Consider the following 297-nt stretch of genomic DNA (forward strand, 5'->3'; position numbering starts at 1 on the left):
TTGTTTTTATATTTTTCAATATATTTATTTTGTTTGTACAAAATAAAAAAATAATTTTTAACGATACAATAGTCTTCGTTAGGCTTAACATCAATGAAAATTCAACGCGAAGCGACACACAATGGAGAGAAATTTCAACATGGGATAAATTAATATATTTTTTCATACATGATTCGTTATCCGAACCACCCCAGTCCCCAATTGATTCGGATAAACGACGCTCTACTGTAATAATATATGCACACATTTAAATTTAAGAAAATAATATAAAAAAATTGCATTGTGATAAATAGCATT

This window comes from Centruroides sculpturatus, unplaced genomic scaffold (assembly GCF_000671375.1).
Source record: "Centruroides sculpturatus isolate CEXI.00-Female unplaced genomic scaffold, Cexi_2.0 scaffold303, whole genome shotgun sequence".
Classification (NCBI taxonomy): Eukaryota; Metazoa; Arthropoda; class Arachnida; order Scorpiones; family Buthidae; genus Centruroides; species Centruroides sculpturatus.